This window comes from Coregonus clupeaformis, chromosome 26 (assembly GCF_020615455.1).
Source record: "Coregonus clupeaformis isolate EN_2021a chromosome 26, ASM2061545v1, whole genome shotgun sequence".
Lineage (NCBI taxonomy): Eukaryota > Metazoa > Chordata > Actinopteri > Salmoniformes > Salmonidae > Coregonus > Coregonus clupeaformis.
In genome coordinates, this window is record NC_059217.1 from 22,877,801 (window position 1) to 22,903,073 (window position 25,273).

At 42.1% G+C, this 25,273-nt stretch overlaps 1 long non-coding RNA gene across 3 annotated transcripts in view; it reads left to right on the forward strand.

Moving 5' to 3' along the window:
• LOC121540260 overlaps positions 1 to 25,273 on the forward strand; it is a 208,506-nt gene that overhangs the window by 129,707 nt on the left and 53,526 nt on the right. The window contains exon 1 of one of the 3 annotated variants that reach the window (XR_005995471.2): positions 12,612 to 12,663. The exons of 1 other annotated variant lie outside the window; for it this stretch is intronic. This is a non-coding gene — a long non-coding RNA (uncharacterized LOC121540260). Of the gene's footprint in view, positions 1 to 12,611; positions 12,664 to 13,486; positions 13,670 to 25,273 lie in introns of those variants that run through there. One more of the 3 variants, XR_005995469.2, reaches the window with a different exon arrangement.

Sequence of the window (25,273 nt, forward strand, 5' to 3'; positions counted from 1 at the left end):
CAATATTTTTGTATATCTTGTTATTACTGTATACAGTGCCTTCAGAAAGTATGCATACCCCTTGACTTATTCCACAGTTTGTTGTGTTACTGCCTGAATTCAAAATGGATTAAATCAATGTTTTCTCACCCATCTACACACAATACCCCATAATGACAAAGTGAAAACATGTTTTTAGAAATTTTTGTAAATGTATTGAAAATGAAGTACAGAAAAATCTAATTTACATAAGTATTCACACCCCTTGAGTCAATACATGTTAGAATCACCTTTGGCAGCGATTACAGCTGTGAATCTAAGAGCTTTACACACCTGGATTGTACAATATTTGCACATTATTCTTTTAAAGATTCTTCAAGCTCTGTCAAGTTGGTTGTTGATCATTGCTATTTTCAAGTCTTGCCATAGATTTTCAACCCGATTTAAGTCAAAACTGTAACTAGACCACTCAGGAACATTTCATGTTGTCTTGGTAAGCAACTCCAGCATATTTGGCCTTGTGTTTTAGGTTACTGTCCAGCTGAAAGTTTAATTTGTCTCCCAGTGTCTGTTGGAAAGCAGACTGAACCAGGTTTTCCTCTAGGATTTTGCCTGTGCTTAGCTCTATTACGTTTTTTTTTAATCCAAAAAGCTCCCTAGTCCTTGCCGATGACATGATGCAGCCTCCACCATGCTTGAATATAAGAAGAGAAGTTATGACTTACTGAGTTATGTGTTGTGTTGGATATGCCCCAAACATAACAATTTGTAATCAGGACATACATTTAATTTCTTTGCCACATTTGTTCTTGCAGTAATACTTTAGTGCCTTATTGCAAACAGGATGCATGTTTTGGAATATTTTTATTCTGTACAGGGTTCCTTTCTTTTCACTCTGTCATTTAGGTTAATATTGTGGAGTAACTACAATGTTGTTGATCCATCCTCAGTTTTCTCCTATCACAGCCATTAAACTCTGTAACTGTTTTAAAGTCACCATTGGCCTCATAGTGAAATCCCTGAGTGGTTTCCTTCCTCTCCGGCAATTGAGTTAGAAAGGACACCTGTATCTTTGTAGTGACTGAGTGTATTGATACACCATCCAAAGTGTAATTCATAACTTCACCATGCTGAAAGGGATATATTCAATGTCTGCTTTTATTTTTTGTATTTTCTTTACACATTTACCAATAGGTGCCGTTCTTTGTGAGGCATTGGAAAACCTCCCTGGTCTTTGTGGTTTAATCTGTTTAATATTCACTACTTGACTGCGGGACCTTACAGATAATTGTATGTGTGGGGTACAGAGATGAGGTATTCATAAAAAAAATCATGTTAAACACTATTATTGCACACAGATTGAGTCCATGCAACTTATTATGTGACTTGTTGAGCAAATGTTTTCTCCAGAACTTATTTAGGCTTGCCATAAGAAAGGGGTTGAATACTTATTGACGCAAGGCATTTCAGCTTTTCATTTTTTATTAATTTGTAAACATTCTAGAAACATAATTCCACTTTGACATTATGGGGTATTGTGTGTGGGTCAGTGACACAAAATCTCAATTTAATCCATTTTAAATTCAGGCTGTAACAACAAAATGTGGAATACTTTCTGAAGGCACTGTATACCATGTTAGTTATTCTAAGCCCAGTGTGAGAGGTAGCCCTGCTCTGCTCCCCACCTGTTTGACTGTTAATGAGTGTTGATGTTAATGTTTTAGTGGGTGTTAAGCTGAGCTTTGTTAGACAACAATTCCTTTTAAATGGGCTAGATTCTTCAGCCCACAAAAGGTAGCGTACACACCTCTTATTGTGATGCGGAATTACAGAGGCGACAGCAGCAATATATTCAAAAGGTGCCAACTACTCGACAATGCCTTTCAGATACCCTTGCACAAAGGCCCTTCTCCCCAGCGGCCAACAATGGCTGTTCCAGGGGGTTCTGGCTGTGTGTATGGGGCCAAACTGTCATGCAGATCTGTGGAAACGACTGTCTCCTCCCCTAAACACCGGCTCTTTGTTTTAAACATGCTAATTGCTTGACAGGTTCTCACTCTGAAAGAGATTAGGAAGTATTAGGCAGGTTAAGCAGTGACTAAGCCGGCCCACAATTTGTACTCGTTTGTCGGATACAATGGCCCAACTCAATGCTTACTACGGTATATAATCAATGGTTGTGTTGGATTGGAAATGGCCATTACTACCTGGAGATTTCCAGGTAGTTACTTATCAGTTGAATGTTAATTAATTTGGATTCATATCTAAATCTAGATGACATCATGGTTTAAAGGCTCAGTGCAGTCAAAAACGTGATTTTTCCTGTTTTATATATATTTTCCACACTGAGGTTGGAATAATACTGTGAAATTGTGAAAGTTATAATAATGCCCTATTAGTGTAAGAGCTGTTAAAAGACCGCCAGAAATGTCAGCCTGTTTTGGTGGGATGGGATTTTGGCCTGTCTGGTGACATCACCAGGCGGTAAATGAGTTAATAGAACAATAAGAAAGAGTTCCGAAAACTCTATGCCAATAACAGCTAGTTTTAAGTTTTCCCCTCCCCACTCCCAGACAGTCCTAGCAAAATTCTTGCTTGAGATATTCCTCTTCGCTAATAAAGTATTTTTGTTTATTTTTGACCATTTTATTTGAAAACAATCACAATAAGGTACTTAGTTGCTACCCAGAAAATATTTGATTTTGAGATAAAAACAGCTGCATTGGACCTGTAATTCAGAATTGTCATTGATCACATTATGTATTATTTGTCACCTCCTATGTGTAAGCCTTTTCACTCCATAAAATCTTCACTGAAGGTTACATTGTATCCACTTTGCCACCTGTCACTCCCATATTGAAACTACTCTACCACCATGTTTAATAACACACTAATGTGTTAATGACCACAGAGGATGCTGCATCAGGCCCCAGACCATTAGTGGCTCATTATCACCAAGCTGTCCTCCAGGTGTTGAGCACAGACACTGTTGGGAAACGCTCTCACCCCCTCACGCCAGGGGGCTAAGACTCCCTTGCTGAGAGAAGGGAGTCCGTGGCCTAGCTCACATCTCACACCTTTCCCTCAGGGTTTAGTGTTGCTGTTCACTCACCAGGGTGTGAAAAGGCTTACCTCCACTCCACACTGGTGCTTTTGTTTATCAAATCAAAATCAAAGTTTATTGGTCGCATACACAGATTTGCAGATGTTATCGCAGGTGCAGCGAAATGCTTGTGTTTCTAGCTCCAACAGTACAGTAATACCTAGCAATACAAAATAAAAAAATACACACACAATAAAAATACAAAGACAAGTTATATAGGATGAGCCAAGACTAGAATACAGTATGTACTGTACATATAAAGTTGGTGAAACAGTCTGTAAACATTATTAAAGTGACCAATGTTCAATGACTCTGTGTACATAGGGCAGCAGTCTCTAAGGTGCAGGTTAGAGTACTGGGTGGTAGCCGGCTAGAACAGTGACTAAGGTTCCGGGCAGGGTACTGGGCGGAGGCTGGCTAGTGGTGACTGTTTAAATCTGATGGCCTGGAGATAGAGGCTGTTTCTCATTCTCTCGGTCCCAGCTTTGATGCACCTATACTGTCTTCGCCTTCTAGATGGTAGCGGGGTGAACAGGCCGTGGCTAGGGTGGTTGAGGTCCTTGATGATCTTCTTGGCCTTCCTGTGACATCGGGTGGAGGTGTTGTTGCCTACCTTCAACACTTTGGGTCGGCCCGTCAGGAAGTCCAGGACCCAGTTGCACAGACCCAGGGCCCTGAGCTCAGTGATGAGCTTGGAGGGCACTATGGTGTTGAAGGCTGAGCTGTATTCAATGAACAGCATTCTTGCATAGGTATTTATGTTGTCTAGGATTGTGCAGTGCAATGGCAATTGCGTCGTCCGTGGATCTGTTGGGGCGATATGTGAATTATAGTGGGTCTAGGGTATTTGGTAAGGTTCATGATGACATAAGTGAGTGCTACAGGGTGATAGTCATTTAGTTCAGTTAACTTAGCTTTCTTGGGTATAGGAACAATGGTGGACATCTTGAAGCAAGTGGGGACAACAGACTGGGGTATGGATAGATCGAATATGTTCGTAAACACTCCAGCCAGCTGTTCTGCACATGCTCTGAGGACGCGGCTTGGGATGCCGTCTGGGCCGGCAGCCTTGCTAGGGTTAACACACTTAAATGACTTACTCACGTTGGCCACGGAGAACGAGCGTCCTCGTGAGCGTCGGGGGCCCGCATCGGCGGCTCGATGTTGTTTTCCTCGAAGCGAAGTAGGTGTTTAGCTCATCCGGGAGTGAGGTGTCGGTGTCCGCGATGTGGCTGGCTTTCCCTTTATAATCCGTGATTGTCTAGAGTCCCTGCCTCATAAGTCTCATGTCTGAGCTGTTGAATTGTGACTCCACTTTGTCCCTGTACTGTCGTTTTGCCTCTTTGATTGCTGTACGGAGGTCGTAGCTGGTCTCTTTGTACACGTCAATGTTCCCAGTCACCTTGCCATGGTTAAATGCGGTGGTTCACACTTTCGTTTTGCACGAATGCTGCCATCTTTCCACAGTTTTTGTTTTTTTGGATAAGTTCTAATCGCCACAGTGGGAACAACATCCTGTATGCACTTCCTGATGAACCCAGTCACTGAGTCAGTGTATACGTTGATGCTATTCTCAGAGGCGACCTGAACATTTCCCAGTCCACGTGTTCAAAACAATCTTGAAGCATCAATTCTGATTGGTCAGACCAACATTGAACAGTCTTTACCACGGGAGCTTCCTGTTTAAGTTTCTGCCTATAGGTGGGTAGGAGCAGAATCGAGGTGTGATCTGATTTGCCGAAGGGAGTGCGCAAGGGGGCCTTATAGCCATCCTGGAAGGGAGAATAGCAATGATCCAGGGTGGGTGTTGCACGTGGTTGTAGAACACGTCCCCAGCTACAATAAGTGTGGCCTCGCTGTTGTACTCTGTGTTTACCCTGCAGCAAAGCCCCCCCCCCCACCACTCACACACCACCTTCTCACTCACTCACTCACTCACTCACTCACTCACTCACTCACTCACTCACTCACTCACGTCATTGTAAATAAGAATTTGTTCTTAACTGACTTGCCTAGTTAAATAAAGGTAAAATCAAATACAATAAAACATTTAAGCATTACTAGAAATTCCTGTTTTATGCTGGTGTCTAGATGTAGGCCTAAGTGTAAAGAGTAAGAGTAAAGTGATCTAACTATAAAGAGTAGTGTAGGTTCAGCCAGGTGGGGATGAGCAGGCCGTTGACTGCAATAATATATATTTGACAGTGCAAGAAGACCAGAGATCAGGTTACCTTACAGTCTCTCATGCTGCAGTGGAGAAGTCCATGTAGTTACACTGCACCCCTATGCTCCCATTGTCATGTTCCCAATTGAGTGTAGTGATGTGTATAGTGTCATCTGAGAAATAACATCAGCCGGGCAGTGTTGACAAAGATCACCTCCCTAATGCAGAGTTATCAAACCTAACAGCCACTGAGCCATAGGAAAACAGAAGGCTGCTGCTACTGAGATTCTCTGTCTGTCATCAACAATATGAATGCCAAAGTGAATGCCTCTATAGCAGTGGCGGTTGGTGCTGTTTAAAATTAGGAAGGACCATTTTTTTATTATGAACATGGCCTTATTTCTATTACTGTATATTGGATGACTGTCATTCATATTCCATTCACCCAGCTCAATTGAACATCAATAGGTTTAGGCTACTACATGATACTTGAATTTGCCCTATACCCATCATGAGGTTGCTACAACCTAGCCTAAAAATGAAAGTTTATAACCGTAGGTGCACAGGTCAAGAGACAAATTGGAGTAATCAAGGTGACAGACAGTGACACATTCAATACAGCCTTGCATACTCTTGCATGCATATAGCTGATCCGGGGTGTAATTGTTAGTCCCAAGAGTTGCAAAATGTTCAGTTTTGCAACTAAAACGAGAGTTTCCATTGGACAAATTTGGGTGGGTCCAGCCCCGTTTTGTCCCGCTTGCTTCCATTTAAGAAATGTTTTGCAACAGAATCGGCGGAATGAATACACACACAGTTCACTTTACTAACAGCCACAAACAGCATCATCACCTTGCTCGTTGTATAATTCTCGCATCTACGTGCTCTCCTCCTCTCACCATTTCCCTTTGCTTGTGGACTTCAGTGCACAACACAACAGCTGTCTGTGACCAGACGCAAAAACCTCTCCAAGCCAAACCTTCATACCATAACCGCTAACCGCTACACAGCAGTGGTTGGAACCGAAATTATTTTCCAATCGTTTAGTTCTGAACAGAACCATTAGGGGGAGGGGAAGGTAGCCTACATGCACACACACTGGCAAATACAGTGGGGGAAAAAATTATTTAGTCAGCCACCAATTGTGCAAGTTCTCCCACTTAAAAAGATGAGAGAGGCCTGTAATTTTCATCATAGGTACACGTCAACTATGACAGACAAATTGAGAAAAAAATATCCAGAAAATCACATTGTAGGATTTTTTATGAATTTATTTGCAAATTATGGTGGAAATTAAGTATTTGGTCACCTACAAACAAGCAAGATTTCTGGCTCTCACAGACCTGTAACTTCTTCTTTAAGAGGCTCCTCTGTCCTCCACTCGTTAGCTGTATTAATGGCACCTGTTTGAACTTGTTATCAGTATAAAAGACACCTGTCCACAACCTCAAACATTCACACTCCAAACTCCACTATGGCCAAGACCAAAGAGCTGACAAAGGACACCAGAAACATAATTGTAGACCTGCACCAGGCTGGGAAGACTGAATCTGCAATAGGTAAGCAGCTTGGTTTGAAGAAATCAACTGTGGGAGCAATTATTAGGAAATGGAAGACATACAAGACCACTGATAATCTCCCTCGATCTGGGGCTCCACACAAGATCTCACCCCGTGGGGTCAAAATGATCACAAGAACGGTGAGCAAAAATCCCAGAACCACAAGGGGGGACCTAGTGAATGACCTGCAGAGAGCTGGGACCAAAGTAACAAAGCCTACCATCAGTAACACACTACGCCGCCAGGGACTCAAATCCTGCAGTGCCAGACGTGTCCCCCTGCTTAAGCCAGTACATGTCCAGGCCCGTCTGAAGTTTGCTAGAGTGCATTTGGATGATCCAGAAGAGGATTGGGAGAATGTCATATGGTCAGATGAAACCAAAATAGAACTTTTTTGGTAAAAACTCAACTCGTCGTGTTTGGAGGACAAATAATGCTGAGTTGCATCCAAAGAACACCATACCTACTGTGAAGCATGGGGGTGGAAACATCATGCTTTGGGGCTGTTTTTCTGCAAAGGGACCAGGACGACTGATCTGTGTAAATGAAAGAATGAATGGGGCCATGTATCGTGAGATTTTGAGTGAAAACCTCCTTCCATCAGCAAGGGCATTGAAGATGAAACGTGGCTGGGTCTTTCAGCATGACAATGATCCCAAACACACCGCCCGGGCAATGAAGGAGTGGCTTCGTAAAAAGCATTTCAAGGTCCTGGAGTGGCCTAGCCAGTCTCCAGATCTCAACCCCATAGAAAATCTTTGGAGGGAGTTGAAAGTCCGTGTTGCCCAGCGACAGCCCCAAAACATCACTGCTCTAGAGGAGATCTGCATGGAGGAATGGGCCAAAATACCAGCAACAGTGTGTGAAAACCTTGTGAAGACTTACAGAAAAAGTTTGACCTGTGTCATTGCCAACAAAGGGTATATAACAAAGTATTGAGAAACTTTTGTTATTGACCAAATACTTATTTTCCACCATAATTTGCAAATAAATTAATAAAAAATCCTACAATGTGATTTTCTGGAATTTTTTTCATCATTTTGTCTGTCATAGTTGACGTGTACCTATGATGAAAATTACAGGCCTCTCTCATCTTTTTAAGTGGGAGAACTTGCACAATTGATGGCTGACTAAATACTTTTTTCCCCCACTGTATTTCCAGCTGGCAGGCAGAGGCTGGAAGAAGTTTCTGATTGACGGAGGTAGGGCTTTGCATAGGAGCTTTGTTGCGTTTTTTTGGTACTGCAAAAACATGCCTGGAACGTAACAGAATGTTATTTACCGGTTCCCATGCTTTTAATATAACGGAACATTATAGATAACTTTTGTTCCGGGTCTGATTCTGTTCCTTGAAACATTTGGTTATTTTCCGGTTTTCGGTTCTGTTCCCTGAACCAGTTCCAACCCCTGCTACACCATATTAGTTCATGTTATAGTCAACATAATTACTAGAACTAACGTGTTAGTAAACCCACAATCCAATACATGTGTACAATCATGCAGTACAGTGTATAGCAAGCAGTTTAGCAGTTACACTGGCTGCATTAGCCGAAAGGTTACCTTGGAAGAATTGTAGTGTTCGATAGCCTTAGCCAGCTAGCTAACATAAATATTATTCCTTTCTGCTTGAGTCAGGTTGTTGAGTAGGTTAATTTGTCTGCATTAGCTAGCTAAGTATGAAAAGGCAAACTAAGAAGAAGAAAAAAACTAAATATAGCTCTCTCTCTCTCTCTCTCTCTCTCTCTCTCTCTCTCTCTCTCTCTCTGCTGCTTCTATTTATGTTTTTAAGAAATTAATGTGTTCAAAACTGTTCAACTATTGTCTTTCTCTCTCTTTGAGTCAACTACTCACCACACTTTATGCAGTGCTAGCTAGCTGTATCTTATGCTTTCAGTACTAGATTCATTCTCTGATCCTTTGATTGGATGGGTAGCATGTCAGTTCATGCTGCAAGAGCTCTGATAGGTTGGAGGATGTCCTCCAGAAGTCATCATAATTACTGTGTAAGTCTATGGAAGGGGGTGAGAACCATGAGCCTCCTAGGTTTTGTATTGAAGTCGTACCTAGAGGAGGATGGAAAATAGCTGTCCTATGGCAAGACCATGGTGCTACCCTAGAAGGTGCTGCTGAGGCTACTGTAGACCTTCATTGTGTTTTAATCAGTTAGTTGGTGACGTGAATATATTTAGTATAGTTTTATTTTAAAAGGCTAACTTCTTTTAATGTAAAACAATATATACATTAAATTCAGCGAGTAGGATGGACCTCCTCTTCCTCCTCTGAGGAGCCTCTACTGCTCTATAGACCACTGAGGAAGCTGATGTTCTGTTCTACCCAAATCATATCATAGTATTTTTTTCCTCTTTGTGTAATTTGCATTGAGTTTAGCGTCTACAAATATTATGAGAGTTATATTCGTAAAAGATGTCTGGATTTAGAAAGCGGTGGATACACTCAGCAGATGATATCACGCTTCATCGATAATGGTCTGGGAGAAGGTAATGATGGCTATTTCAGGGATGTTACTCCGGAGGTAACCGTCATCCTCATTGATTGACAGGATCACACTGAGAGAGACAATTAGGGGTGTCTTGCCTCACCCCCAGATCTGACTTGTTTGGACAAGAGGCTTTGCAAAGTGTGCCTCCCGGGTGTCAGCAGCTCTCTACTCAGCACCTACCCCTCACACACATGTAATCACATTTCCCCATGGAGGGAGAGCCAGAGAGGTAAGGGTACAGAGGCCTCAGGGGCTGGCACTGGCACAGGCAGGCATCCAGCATTTCCTATAGGCTCCATCATGGATATTTCACACACACAAATCACGCCACAATGGTAAAACACATACATATACACATACACAAATATATTTATGGCAATGCCCTATTTATTGTTTTGTTTTAACCTTTTCTGCAAAAGCTAATTTGATTAAAAACAGAGTAGAGAGTAAAGAAAATGATAACGCTGTATGGTTGTACTCGACAAACAAGTCTGCTCTACCTTTTACAAGTGAATGCCTGCCGTCATGGTCTTTCAATGTGCTCTGTGTTACTGTGGATGTTGTGGCAGGAGGCGATCGATTCTGAGAGACGTGGTGAGAGCACAGGTTGTGTTTACGCCAGGCCTGATATGTGATAGATAGAGTGTAATGGCTGAGATGTTCCTTGTGTGTCTAACTGTCCATCACTGATTTGTTCAGTCCTCTTCTCAATCAGTGGCTCTGACCTGAGGATCACAACATGCAGGAACAGATGGCCAAGATGGATTTAAGAGTTAGAATTGAAAATTGTATCAAATCAAATCACATGCACCGAAGACAACAGGTGTAGACCTTACATTGAAATGCTTACTTACAAGCCCTTAACCAACAATGCAGTTTTAAGAAAGAATACCAAAAATTAAAATATAAAAAATAATCACAAAAAATACAATATAAAATAATACGAAATAAAAGTAACAAATAATTAAAGAGCAGCAGTAAAAATTATAATAGTGAGGCTTTATACAGAGGGTACCGGTACCGAGTCAATGTGTGGGGGCACCGGTTAGTCGAGGTAATTGAGTTAATATGTACATGTAGGTAGAGTTATTAAAGTGACTATGCATAGATAATAAACAGAGTAGCAGCAGCGTAAAAGAGGAGGGGGGCAATGCAAATAGTCTGGGTAGCCATTTTATTAGATGTTCAGGAGTCTTATGGCTTGGGGGTAGAAGCTGTTTAGAAGCCTCTTGGACCTAGTTTTGGCGCTCCGGTAATGCTTGCCGTGTGGTAGCAGAGAGAACAGTCTATGACTAGGGTGGCTGGAGTCTTTGACAATTTTTAGGGCCTTCCTCTGACACCGCCTGGTATAGAGGTCCTGGATGGCAGGAAGCTTGGCCCCAGTGATGTACTGGGCAGCACGCACTACCCTCTGTAGTGTCTTGCGTCGGAGGCTGAGCAGTTGCCATACCAGTCAGGATGCTGTCGATGGTGCAGCTGTAGAACCTTTTGAGGATCTGAGGACCCCATGCCAAATCTTTTCAGTCTCCTGAGGGGGAATAGGTTTTGTTGTGCCCTCTTCACGACAAATCATTCGATTTGGTTTGATTCCACTAGCTTTCTTTGTTTTTAGGCACATATATCTCTGATTTGATTCTTATTTTTCATGTGATTTTATTAGGATAAAATGTCACCAATTATATCAAGATATTGCTAAAGGGAACAAGCCTGTATGTATGAGAGGGGGAGAGGGAATGAGAAAGGAGAGAGAATGGTAGTGTGTGTGGAGATGTGTCCATTGCAGACTACAGTATGCCTCAATATGTAAGACAGAAGTGTAATCATAGACATTGTGGAATATTTCCATGGTAACATGAAATGAGTAGCAATTTGGGTTCAGTTGCTAAGGATGTAGTTATTATCCTGACCTCATGCTGAGCCACGTATTTAAGTATTCATACCATGAATGAACAATTAAACCCAACAGATTGGTACCCAAGTGGAGGGAAACCGCATGGTGCCAATATCTACACCATTTGCTTCCCTTCTCCTGTTATCAATTTGTTTATATAAATTTGAAGAGTTCCCTACAGCGGTTCATTAATAAAACATGGCCGACGCATCATGTATCTGGGAATTAAAATCAAACAAATTAAAAGAATTAGGACGAAGTTTGCTCCTTTCTGTTTTGTAGGTAAATTTTCAGAGATAACGTTGAGTTTGGTGTCTTAGCAACATGCTTAAACACTGGGCTATTTGACAGAGAAGCTTCTCTCTCTAACTGGGATCCTTGAATAGAGGACTCTCCTCCTCCAAAGTTGATGCCTTCTTGGTTGGGTCCCATCTGCTCTGATTGAGAGTCTGTGAAAAGGAAAAGGGGTGTTTGAGGATTGTGCTTCCATACAAAGAGGAGATGCCAGCCCTGGCCCCTGTTCTGGGCTGGGGCTGCCTCCATCACTGGCCCCCAGACATCCTCCTACTCCTACTCCTCCATGCCTCCTTTCTTACTCGAAGTCCATGCAGGACGTGCAGAGATGGGGGTTATGTGCTATGTAGATTGAGCTAAATAATGTTTGTCTCACAAGTCACTGTCATTGCGTTGGGTAGTCATGGTTAGTGTAATAGTTCTGTGTAAGTATGTACAGTAGATGTAATCATTTCAGGAGGGCACCTGATGTATTCCACTGTTTTATCTGACCGATGTAACACAGTGAGCACTGCATGAAAAGGTGACTCAACCAAGCAGAGGTTTGATAAGCAACTGTGCTGCTTGTATTTGGCCTGTTTATTTGGATGCAGAGAAGGCATTGTGCTTGTCTGAAAAGCTTAGCTACATAGAATCTCCCCCTCCCCAAGGTCACTCGCAGTGTCCCAGCTCTTATTCAGATATGGCTTATCTGTTTTTTCACAAGCCCTCTGTTTTCAATGCAAAAAAGGAGCCTTTCTGGAGAATGGCCGCCCGGCCTGGTACCATCCCTCATTCAAGGCCCTTTGTGCTACCCCATTTAAAGAAGCTGTCAAGTTCTCTGTGCAGTTGGCAGGGAAGGCCAAGTCTACAGTGCCCCAGAAGTGACAAAAAGGAAACTTTTTTGTTTGCCTGCCATCGTGCGGACTGAGTGAAGGAGGAATTTGAGCAACATGTAATTTACTCTTGGGCCTTTTTACTGTACATAGATTTAGAGATGGTAATTTCTCCCTTTGTCGGTGTGAAAAGATAACCATCAATCAGTTGTCAATTGGTCAATTGCAGAGGTGATGAAAAGGAAGGGGTTGAACAATCCCCTCTCTCTGGCTATCTAGAGTATTCAGGAGCCCTGGGAAAATGTGGCAGCTGGTGTGGAATTGGGTCTGGATCAGGCACACAGGTATAGCAGCCATGGTAAGATCTCTCATCAGCCTTTTACTCTTCACCTGCTGCAGTGGTTTTAACTTGGAATAATTCATACCTGTGTGACAATATGTTTAACTGTAATGTTGATGTTCAATTTGCAAACATTTAAGGGCTCATTTGGTTTATTACTTAAATGCATGTGCAAATGTAGTTTATTATATTTGCTCAAATTATATTACAATTAAAATGCATGTGCATGGCAGTGTTTCTTTTTTTCTTCCTGAAACATATTTCTCATAAAAACACATTGTTTGTGTTGTAAAAATGTTTTAGGGAAGGGCACAATTTTGCACACTGATTTGTTATGTTGTACTGTAACAAGCACACATGTTTATAGCAGTACAGTATTTAGTGATAGTCATCATTTTGAAAGAGAGCTAAGACTGGCTTATGTGGAAGCGTCTATTCAGGGCTATCTCCAAGTGGAGCAGATCTGTAGTGTAAAGCCTGTCTGGTCTGAATCCACCCCCCAAAAATTATTGTGAAGCGTGCAGCAATGTGAAAACATCCTGACAGCCCCTCACCCCCAGTCCAGTTCCACTGATATTGATTTTGGTTTACGTCTGCTCTGTCCGCCACTCAATGAAAGGATTACAGGCCTGCGAAAGGATGAGATATCATCAACTTGTAATCCAGCCCATGGTTTCCTAGCTACCGTATTGTCTATTCTGTTCCGCTATGTGAAAAATGTTGAATATCAACAATGAGTTTCAGTGCTGTATTGTTGAGTTTTGTATGAACTAATCTTGCCTCACTAAAAAAAGACCTACAGCTTGGACAAAAGTCTATAGCCAGTGCATTCCTAGCTCCCCTTGCACTAAGGCAGGCTGAGGCAGAGAGGAAGACATTTTAGTCTTGTGCTCTTCTAGTTGCTAAAGCGCTGGGCTGCCGGGCTGTGGGAGTCATGAGGCGGCCCTGCTTCACTCCATATGGGCTCAGGGGGAGAGAACCATGGATGTGCAGGTCTAGGCTCTTAGAGCAGTGAGGGGGAAAGGTAAGCTGTCCGCTGACTGCTACTGCATGGCTGTTTCTCCGCTTGTCAAGCTACAGTATGCTGGTCTCTCTCTCTCTCCTTTCCCCTGTCTCTGCCTTTCCCTCCCTCTTTCTTTCTGGTTCTTTGGCCTTGTGATGAAATTTGTGCTCAGGTGCAAATATAGGCATTGAGTGTGTGGAACGACTAAAGACGAGCATGCTGGATGTTTTGATTTGGAATGCAGATTAACAATAACCATACCTCCTGAGGTGGTGCAGGTCTGGGCAGAGTGGGGCAAGAGCAGCTCGTGGCAGGCAAGGTGTCTTTGTTATGTGATCTGTCTCTTACTTTACTGCTGTTTGTAGACTAGAATAGCACCTGGAGGGGGCAAGGGCGACAGGGCTGGTCTATGATGGTACCGTTTTCATTTTGGCACCTGCACCAGCACAAATGTAAAAGAGTTATGTCTCTCGCTGAAAGGTGCACATTCATTTCACTCAAACGTTTATTTATTTCTCCTTTCTTCAGCCGCTAGTGTGCAGAGTGACAGACTGTAGCCAGCCTGTCTGAATGGGGGTGGGCCACTTCTCACTTAGATGACATGAGGAAATGTCTAATTTAATGTGCAGCTTAAAGTCATTTGTTGAAGCAAAAGAGAGACTTTGAATTGCAGTACCAAGGAATGACTGTAGTAGTATTTCTCAAATCAATATTGGAAATTCTTCGTATTATATTATGCAGTTATTACTGATTTTGTGTATTGTTTTTCTGTAATTGATGTACATATTAATATATAACTCATATTAAGTGAGTTATTAGTGTGTTTCCAATCCCAGCTAAGTTAATTCTGTGAGAGGATTGGGAGTATTACTTTGTAAGCACGTCTTTCTAAATGGTGGTGTGTCAGTGTGTGGTGGAGAAGAGGTGCAAGGAGGATGTGTGTTTGAAGTAGGGTGGTGGTAGTGGTGGTGGGATAGAAGGATAGAAGGGAGGCTTGGCTCTCCTCTCGGCCGTGCTCGCTGGAGAGTGCGCTTCAGTGGCTTCGGGCTGCTTGACGTTGGCTTCCACGGAAACAAGGAGTTGAAGGGGGGACTGAGACCGTTTTGGTTGGCTTAACCCCCACCCCCCTCTCAACACAAACACATACCACACGCACACACCGACACACACTTCCTTGAGTCATTTTTAATCCACAGCCCTGCACAACGCTGGAGCCTGAAGTTTTCCCCTTCCTTGCCCATCATTGTCAGACAATTATAGGGTAGAACTGAACTAGAAAATCTGGTACAATCTAGCAATTAGTACAAAGGGTTTCCAGTGTAGTGTAAAGGCAGGGATGCAGGAGCCCTTGCGGCTAGAAAAAATGGCCCTGATTGGGCACCGACAGTGGATTTTAGTGCTGCCTGGATACACCGTAAAGATGCTGCCTCCTACCCCTACAGGTCTGAGCAGCAGAGTACCACATTACAGGGCTCCTTTCTTAGGACTCCTTTGTGCATTTGTGTATCTCTTTCCTCCCTTGGTCTCTTCATCATCCATTTCAGCCATTACATGCACTCAGTGAGAGTACGCCCTAACAAAAGGCCAAGTTGTCGGCAGTGCAAGAAAGTTACATTCTTTAAAATAAATATATGTTAATGTGGTCCAGTGATGGAAAGCCTGGCGGACAGTGGATGCGCTCTCCTTTATGTTTCACGTATGTTTCGGTCCAAAAAGCACATCTGTTTCCATGCCTGGTGTTTTAGCATGGACATGAAGTTGGTGATGGGGGCTGGTGGGTGTAGTGGAGGGAGATGAGAAGATATGGCTGCTGGCAACAGCTCCATTCACTCAAACTTTTCTACTCTAAAAGCAGCGGATGTGGATGTTGTGCTACAAAACTATTAACCCATAAAATCCACGGAAATTGCGGTAAAACATAGCAATTTTGTATTGTTTTCATATAGGCTATAATAATTGTTAAGGGGATAGTTCGGGATTTTGGCAATGAAGCCCTTTATCTACTTTCCCAGAGTCCGATGAACTCGTGGATACCATTTTTATGTCTCTGTGTGCAGTTTGAAGGAAGTTGCTAACTAGCAGTAGCACAATTGCTAACTAGCATTAGCGTAATATAATAATATGCCATTTAGCAGACGCTTTTATCCAAAGCAACTTACAGTCATGCGTGCATACATCTTTACGTATGGGTGGTCCCGGGGATCGAACCCACTACCCTGGCGTTACAAGCGCCATGCTCTACCAATTGAGCTACAGAGGACCACTGACTTGAAGTCTATGGGAACAGCTAGAATGCTAGCTTTTCCTTTAGACTTTTAGTCATTATGTTAACGCTAGTTTGCGTTGGCTTGCGAAACGACCTCTAACTTCCTTCATACTTGACGCAGAAAGATAAAAATGGTATCCACATCGGACTCTGGGAAGTCATTGCCAAAATCCCGAACTATCCTTTTAAGGATTTCCAATCAAAGAAGAAACACAATATAACGGAAACATTTTTTAAAACAGATTCACTGAATTGATAAACCAGTGGTTTACCAACATTATACACTGTAGATTAACTCTGTGGCATATTATATAAATACACTTGCCTTCAAATAATATTATTGTTATGTTTAATGTATTTACTATTGCTATCCTGCTTTTGTTGTGGTAATTTAAGAGTATTATTTTCTTAGGTTTTGGAGCTTAAAACTCTCATTCTATTCTGCTGTTTTCTCAGTCATAATCTCAGTGGTGCTTTTGGTCAGCTTTAACATGTTACAAATGCACTTTCATCACAGGAATTTAGTTTATTTGCAATCAGACTTCAAAACAACTTTACTAATCTTGTGTACATGCCTAGCCTTCTCATTTTGGGCATATTTGTAGTCATTTATGCCGAAGTAGCAAGCAACTCTTCCCCAGCTGGGATTGAAATGAGACAATTTATAGTTTTTAATCACCATTGGGTTTTGTTAAGAAATCTGAAAATATTTTCTTTACCTGGGTTGCACGCAAGCTCTAATACCAAACCAGGGCTAAAAAGTTGAGAGTAGTGTGAGTAACTTGATGATGATGTAGTGAGAATGGCACACTGATGACTGACTGTTTGTCCTCATTAGTTGTGCTCTGCTCTATAGCCGACTAGCTACTCCAGTGCTAATGAAGGTAGTGGCCAGTCAGAAAACAATGAGTGCGGGCTGAGCAGGGGCTAAGCAGGCTCACTAATGCTCTGTGTGCTGCCGGCATGCCCCTCATCCAGGAAGCCCCCCAGCCCACCCTCTCCTTCCTCTCCTCTTGCCGTGCCGGGCGCAGCTCTCCTCATCCAGGCCTAACCTCGCAGGAGCTGATGCCTTTTGTTTTCTGCAGCTTTGTGTTCATCCTCCTCACACTCTTCTCTCCTCTCAAGCCCCTCTGAACTGAGACTGCCAAATTAGCTATTCAATACGTGCAATTTGCGGTGGGGCTTTTTGTGATGTGAACATCTACCCTCAGGGTTGAGAGCGCAAATCCCCCTCATTGCGCTGCGCTCCTCTCCCTCTCTATACAGGCGGAGAGAGAACCTAATCTCCTGCTGTGGCCCTGACCCTGGCTCACACCGGCCATCGGCAGCTTCCGGCAGGCGCCACATCCCAACAAGGAATTTACTCTACATTAACATAGGAGGAATTAATCCTCCCCCCTCAGTCCACAAAGAGAACCACAGTAGCCTCTCCACATGAAGCGCCATGCTTGTGTGATGTCTGATCTACGCCTGTTTCAGAACAGTGAATCGTTTTCAAGATTTTCAGGATGGAAGAAAGTAGCTAGCTGCATGAACAGTCCAAATAACTTGTGCAATTGGAAATGTGTGCAATTTAGTTTTTTTTCAAGGTTCAGTTTGAAAACAAATACAGGTGACTGTGGTAAATCTAGTCAGTTCATTCATATCAGATAAGCCCTATCTAACTTTTCCTCAGTTTGGACTACTTTCCAGTTTCCAGATCATGCTGGGGATGTCAGTGCTGAAATGAGAGGGGATAGTTTTTTTTCCAGTAGAGGAGAATAGAGTGTTTAGGCATGATCTGTATGTGGCAGACCTGCAGGCCGAGCCAGGCCCAGCCAGGCCCAGCCAGGCCCAGCAGCTCAGTGGGCATCACAGGAATTCTGCTTGCATGTTGGTCAGTACTTGAAACTGTTCCCTGTTCAAAGAAGGGATATAAGGGAAACAGAATTAGAGGGAAATCAAATGGCAGTTAGATTAACAATAATACTTTTTGAATAGCAGATTTGGTCTGCCACTAACTGTACTGGGATAACACAGATGATTGAAATGTGGGATTTTGCTGTCAGTGTAAATCTCTTTCAATATGCAGAAAGTCAAACACACAGTGAGGTGTGTGTTTGTGTGCTTTGCCCGCGCACATGAACGCGTGTGTGTTTGGGTGTGAGAGAGAGAGTCTATGTCTTTCTTTGTGTGTGTCTGTGCATGTCTGTGGGTGTGCTAGGCTGTATGTTGGATGACAGAGATTTCTGGAGTGTCCAGAGGGAGCCTGGAAGTGCTGGCTTGTCCCCAGGGGATGGATGACAGGCAGGCAGACCAGGGGCTGGAGGTCAACAGCAGGCAGGACACTTCTCCTCTCCCACATGGGAAAAGGGTGACTGTGCTGCTCACATCACAAAGGGCTGGACTGTCTCAAAATAAAGATGTATGGGTTTTTAATGTTCAACTTCTGATGGAATTTGGGGACATTTCAGATGGGTCAGATCTTTCCCATGGTGGGAGAGACATAAGTGAATAACATTTTTACGAGATATTCAGCATTTTTGCAGTTCACCCCATACAATGAAATATGTTATGTCATTCTGTTATACCACGTCATAATTGCTCATTTGGATGATATTAAGCCAGTCACTGAAACATGTTAGTGGGACTGCAGCTGGGACTGTTTTGGATTGGAAAGGCGACGAAGACCTCTGCTGTGATTGTCACTATCTCTGATAGAAACCTTGGGGGTGTTAGGTGTCATTGGCTGTATGCTGATATGTATGGTAGAGAAGATTGGGTACAGAGCTGAGAAGAGCCTTATTAGCCCACAGAACACACTATCCCACCACCAGCCCTCTCTCTGGGGCCAGAGGAGTCTCCACCACTCACAGGCTGATGAAAAGTGAAGCCACCATGGGGCGCTGAGAAAATGAGAGCCATTACCACCACAAAAACACGGTCATTTGGACATAGAATGGAAGTCGGTGAGGCGCAGGCAGGGGCTAAGATACGGAGCTCGGTATTACAAAAGAAAACGCAAAGGGGAGACTGTAATTTACTCTGAGACTGGTCACCTGACCGTGGAGAAGACCTGTAATCAGTAGAAGGGATTGGGATGGGGAGTGCCCTGGTGGAGATCCGTGGTGCATCACGGAGGCCCAACAGCATGCATCTCCGCTTAAACAGTCCTTCAGCTATGATGTCATCCTGCAGGACAATCCAGGGACCTGCAGGCCAAGCTAGAGGAACTGGAGAGGATCTCGATCCAGACACGCTTACCTCTGATGTGGTTCCACCTGATATCACGTAAAACCATAGCATGAGATCAATAGGAAGTAATGTCACTTTGTCATCGCTAAATCCAAACATTGTTAAAGATTTTTGGAACTAACTGATGGCTAGTTTGAATAAAATGATACAGAAAATGTTTTTCTAAAGTTAGCTATCTGGATAAGTAATTACCCTAGTCTCTATTGTAGGTAAATTCTCCCTCCTGTATAGAGTGAATGTGATGTAATTTGGCTACAGATGTGATATATTGCCTCATTTAGAATGGCAGAAAATGACAGGAAACGGTAGCAAGTCACAGCTCACACTTGATGTTCATTGTGTTTACAGCTGAATCAAAAATCAATCTGCTTCTACATCTGCCATCTTGAGGGTTAAGGGACACAGATGGCCCCATTGCTGGCATCCCACCAAAGCCTGGTGTTAATCGGATGCCAAGGCTGAAGAGGGAAAGTTTGAATCCTCCCTCGTTCCTTCGTTAAGATCTCAGGTCCCCCTGCCACCAGATGTGACCGATTGCACGTTGTTGCAATCTGGGTTTAATCACGCATCATTGACAAAATGACACTCCTATGGAAGGGCTGAATAGGAAATTAAAGCATTTTAGATAACGTTCATAATTGACTAAATCGTTTAAGCCCCCAGATCACATGTATAATCTCTGCCTCACATGACCGTGCTAAAACGGAGTGCCGTGTTTGATCATTAATGATTTGGATACTTTAAACACTAATCACATTTCCAGTTAAGTTTGTTTTGGGTCTTTGGTTCAGAGCGATGCCTCCTCAAGACTGGGAGGAAAATAGAATGTTGATCATGACAGTCCATCTTTGGCTTTAACTCCATTTAAGTGATAATTGGTCTTTCAGCATGCAGCTCTAGGCGATGATGATGAACTATGAGGGCCAGCCTATGTCCATCCACTTTTCACACTCGGCAGTAAATGATATACCTTTTGCTGTAAATAAAGGACTAGTTCCCCATTGAAATGTGAAAGCATGTTGGTGTTATCCATCCCCTTCAGGCTATTGGGCTTTTATAACCCCATATCGTCACTGTTGTTAATATTAAGTGGAATTTTTCTCTCATCAGTCATAAAGTGGCTCTAAATTCTAACGCGTATGAATATGTACATTTTGTGTATGGAAAAAAAGAAAGGCTAATCCTCTTTAAAGATCTTGAACTTAAAATTCATCTAATTGGAGCCCCTTGCTTGGTCCCCATTTAATTTCCTTCAAAAGATAGATATGATGAAAATTATAAGACTACAGCTTGATCTTACATTATTTCTACTCAGGGTATAAGGACCACTTCGATGCTTCATTGCTAGGTGTTTTCTCTCTGTTTATATGCTCCAGTATCAGGTGCTTATGAATGAATAGAGCTCAAAGTTTAGGTTCTCAGTCTATAGCATTTCTCCAATATTCTGTGTGAACCAAGTCTTACCAGTGGTGTTCCAGCAGTGTACACACTCACACATAACATTATTTAGAAATGGATGATTAATAAGAATGATTATGATTGAGAACCATTGGATGAGAGGAATATCATTATGTTGACAATAAGCTCTGCGTAGGGTACAATTTTTTTTATTTTTCACAGTGTAATGTGGCTTGTTGTTTAGCTACTCCAACACTCTTTAAATCCGCAACTCTATTTCATTTTCTCTATCTGTTACCTCTTTATGGAGCTCAAGTTTTTTAATCTTTTGGAACTTTGTCAATGGATTAATTAGTTTACAAACGCAGTGTGTGGTGGTACAAAATTCAGCAGGCAGAAATGATAGCGTTCCCCATGGGAGGTAAATCATCAAAGTTATTATTTATTTTATTCTTATCTGGTCATTTAATTGCTGCTATTGTCTCATTAGGAGGATGCACACATGAATGATAAGAGAAGTTGAAGTGAAAGTGTAAATTTTTTCTCAGTTTGCTTTGAATGGTTTCAGTTTGAAGACTGGCTTATATACGATCTCTGTCAGTGCAAGTACTGTAAGCACGGTTAAACAGTACAGACAATATTTGCCAAATGCTGCCTTTGCTGTTTTACAGATAATTCTAAAATTCCTCTGCAAATTATCAAAATGTAATTAGCAATATAAATGCCAGAAGGAGCACATCATGTGCAATTGTCTTGCTATCTTTCCAGAAATGAGTCTTTTAAAATGAATTTGCTCTATCAGTCATCTTTAAAATATTTTTGATCACTAAATTCATAGTTTCCATCCTGTGTTTTTTTTTAGGTATTCGTTGACATAGGTGATTGCCTCTTAATTACCAGGACAGCCTCCTCCTATTCACTACTATTAATTCATGTTTTCTGGCACAGTCCCAAAAGGCAGCCTTGCCCTATATCTTCTAATTACTTCTGTAATTGAATTTGCTCACTGTTTCTGGACAGTGTTTTTAAGTGCCTGTTTGTTCCGAGGGTTTATTGTGTCTTTGTGTGACAGCCCTCTGCAGACAGAACATGCATAGCCATCTTTTCTAATTTCTCATTAATTTTCCAGAGCCTGAGTTCTCTTTCTTTCTTTCTTTCTTTCTTTCTTTCTTTCTTTCTTTCTTTCTTTCTTTCTTTCTTTCTTTCTTTCTTTCTTTCTTTCTTTCTTTCTTTACTACTTGCACCTCCCAACCCCAGACATATGATTGGTTAGTGAAACAGTAAGAAATTAATTATTTAGTAAGGGGGAAACAATTACCCGGACTTCTTCTCGTCCAGTTATTAGTACTGTATAACCCAGATTTGTGAACCAACAAATCCTCCATAATGTTTCTTTGTCACTGAATACAGTTTTATGGAGATGGTCCTTATACACTTCCAGTAGCCGCTCAGGGTTGGTAAATGGAAAATATGTATACTATTCCAGAAATGTGCCACATAGAGCCATAAATCACATTAGTGACCTATCAGAGAAGAAGTGAACCTGATCAGGAGCGGCTATAGGAAATTTGAATGTAACCTTGATATGTTCAGACAGACACTCAGGAGGAGCCTCTGCAGAGCTATGTGGACTCTGCTCTCTCAGTGCACCAGTGATTAATTAAAATACATATTGCATAACGATAGAGACTAATAGAAGGAGCATTGAGGATGCCACAGGGTTGAGGGTCTAGCACAGCCCTGTGTGTTGTGTCCCTGTGAGTGGGTCTGAGAGGACTCTCCCTGACCGTTCCCTGTCCCTCTTATCTTCCTGGTGCTATCAAGGCCAGCCGACGACCAACGCAGTCCCCTGATGGGCCTGGAGGGCTCATTGTCCTCATGTCAGGGGGCATTATCCCACAGCATCGTCCGAAAAATTATTCCCCAGGCCTGACAGTGTGTCTTTGAAAAAACTTTCCCTCACTCCTATTGATTTATTTTCCCATCCGGCTCCTATCTCGCCTGCCTTTTGTTTCCTTATCATTGCTTCAGGTTATTATGTGCAAAGTATTGACAGGAGCAGGAGGCCGTGGTCGATGGAGAGCTAATGCATCCGTAATCCCGCCTTTGTTACAGAGGAATGTTTCACTCGGGTCTCCGAAGGGGAGAGAGGCGCAAAGCTGTTGATCCCCATTTTATTTGTTGGGAAGCCCATCCATCAATCAAACTGGAGACCATCTGACTGCTGAATGACACAGGGACTCGGCTGAAGAAATTTGATAACAGCAGTATTGTCAGAAGGCTCCCCTCACTCTCTTCGATAAGAAATACATTTGACTGGAGCAGATAAGCACATGAGGATTAAAGCCTTTAAGAGAGTGGGTGACACACATGCCACAATAGTTTTTTTTTCAAGAGCTTTGGTGTAAAAGATACTTTTGGCAAACAACACAAAAATACAGATTCAAAGTGTGTTGCTTGTGATAGCGCAGGATATGCTTGGATTATTTATAAGGTTCCTGATAGTGACAGCAACCCCTATAGGTATGTGGCATTTTAAGCAGACAACTGGGAAGGTGAATAAAGTAATAAGCTTAGTGCTGTGGCACGTTGTCATGCTCTTTGAGAACCATTGTTCTGAATGGCATGTGTATAACAGTATGTTATGTGTCATACCAGCTACTGTATAGAGGAAACCTACTTAACATGTAACTCTGAACTGGAGTGGATTGTAATCCAAAGACAAACCAACAACATTATCATCACCACAATCTAGAGTAGTCTCTCAATCGGATTAATGGTAGGAGAAGGGTTAAATCCATAATGGATATTATAGGTAATCATCTAGGCATGAGGTAGCCAGCAAGCTCCTTAGAATGGCATACTTTATTCAGGACTGAGTACAGTAGCTTTGTTAGATGTAGAAATATGCTTTGTGTATTAGCGCTGAAACAGTGTTTCGATGTTATGCGTTCTCAGGTTGGCTATACTAAGGCCATATTCATAATTTTTGTAGAATTCCATAGGGTTCGACAACTGTGATTATTCAAAACACAAATGATGAAGTAATTAAAATAACAGAATAACAATATTTTCTCTAATGGCATATAAAAATACATTTGAAGAGAATACTTGTGTATGATCATATCAAACATACAGTTTATTAAACATAATTGAGTCGAGGAGAGAGAAGAAGAGATTGTACATTCTGGTTCAGAAAAGGGTTAGGCCAACATTTGCGCAACTCTACATTTTCCATTTTCCAAAGTAAAAGGACAATGACCTGTAAAAAGATTTCAGAAGAAAATCAAAAGAAATCCTGAAATTACCAGAGGGCAAAGAAATTGAGGTTATTGTGACCCGTACATTAACACACTATATGATTAAGTTAGTTTTTGTGCTCATAATGACTAGAGGCTAAGGAGTCAGGAATGAGGGAAAAATCAATGTAAGAGTGCTGGAGATTAGCCTGACAAATTACATGCGCCTGGCTACTCCATTGTACAGTATGGCCTCTATATTCTAAAGAAGACGCCACAAGATGGAGCTGCCAAATGGCGTATGGACTCGAAGATCATTTTTATTGATTTTGCACAAATGTCAATGGGGGAATTGGGGGTAATTGGGGGTAGTCCAGCGACCCTGCATCTTGGATGTATGTCAGGTCCTGGCAGAGACAGACAGACAGCTGTCATTGTTCCTCTGTCTGGGCCTTTCACACTCCCAGACACACTCACTTAGAAATATACCTATTTTTTCATTTACATTATAACAGAGATGGATCTTGTATCTTGGTCTACTAGTCAGTTCATTACTGCTAAAAGTATGACTGATACTTTGACATTGTTCAAAATCAGCACCTGAAAATCTCAAGTGGTAGCTATAATCAGTAATGTGCACATATTGAAGTGAAACGTTGTTATTATCAAAAAGACTCTGAAAACATCATTTTCAATAGTGAACAATTTCAGCAAAAAATATGTAGTCTTGAATTGAATATCCAAAATGATATACACTTAAAGGGCAGGAATTGACCATAAAGTGTAGCTAACTCTTGTTACATGCTATTAGTTACTCATTTATTATTAATGTAATGTAATAAAAAAATAACGATTTAAGTAGATTACTTACAAGAACCGATCCAAGCTATACAGGAGCAGTATGTTTAGGTTTTCCGCCAGCCTCAAGCTTACTCTAGATTGATATTCATCTAACAAATCTGCTTGTTGCATCATAATGAAATGTGTGCATGTAACGTGATAAGGGTTGGCAGCGTGTGATCATTTTATTCTATTAGCCTGCATCTGATGTACCACCGAGTTACATGGCAACGTTAAGCATAGCAGATGTTAACAGTGGGAGGTAAAGTGCTGACAGCTATAAGTGCTCTCTGGCAGTAGCACGTACACACAATCACACACACACACACACACACACACACACACACACACACACACACACACACACACACACACACACACAGGAAGGTAGATGTTGCATGCACTTGCCACAAGTTCCCCCCCTTCCTTTCTTTATGATGGTATTTAAAGTATCTCTTCAGCACATTGGGATCTTTCCCATGGAGTTCCTGCCATTCCAAATGGTGAGAATGAATGTCGTAGGCCTCCATAAGTCAAGGGCTCTCTTTGCTTTTCACAGACAGGCAAACGCCAATGATTTATCTTCCCGTGGGCCACAGGCCTTTATGAGCTAGTTGTGAAATTCTACAACTAGTGTTTAAAGAAGGG